This window comes from Physeter macrocephalus, chromosome 12 (genome assembly GCF_002837175.3).
Source record: "Physeter macrocephalus isolate SW-GA chromosome 12, ASM283717v5, whole genome shotgun sequence".
Lineage (NCBI taxonomy): Eukaryota > Metazoa > Chordata > Mammalia > Artiodactyla > Physeteridae > Physeter > Physeter macrocephalus.
Window position 1 is genome coordinate 23,552,720 of NC_041225.1, and position 470 is coordinate 23,553,189.

Sequence of the window (470 nt, forward strand, 5' to 3'; positions counted from 1 at the left end):
ATTCCTCTCCGTTTGGGGCTTTTTCTCTGGAATAAGCCAGTTTGTTTCGTATTGGCGTGGGGTGTACCCTGTTGGAGAGAGGAAAGAGTTGTTGGACTTTTACTTCTGGATTTGTGAACTGGTTCGTTTGCTTCTCTGAAGGCTAGCGCTTGTATGTGCTGTTTGTGTTTTAGCTTGAATTTCTGTCTCCAAAAATGGGGAATGTTTACTACCAGCTAAAGGTTCTAAAGAATATTCCTCGCCCCCGTTCAGTAGGAAATAGCCAGGGCGGTCTTTGTCCCTTTCCCACAAGATTGTGGAATGGACGTTGACAGTGTGGGTAATTGTAATCGGGAAGAACCTCTGTATCCTGTTACCAGTTAATCACTAAAGCGATGCTGCCTGTAAGCTTAAATTCTCCATAACGGCCCATCTCTGGGACCCCTGCCTCTCAGGTAATGAGCATTCAGCTAAAATACCTGTGTTTAGCT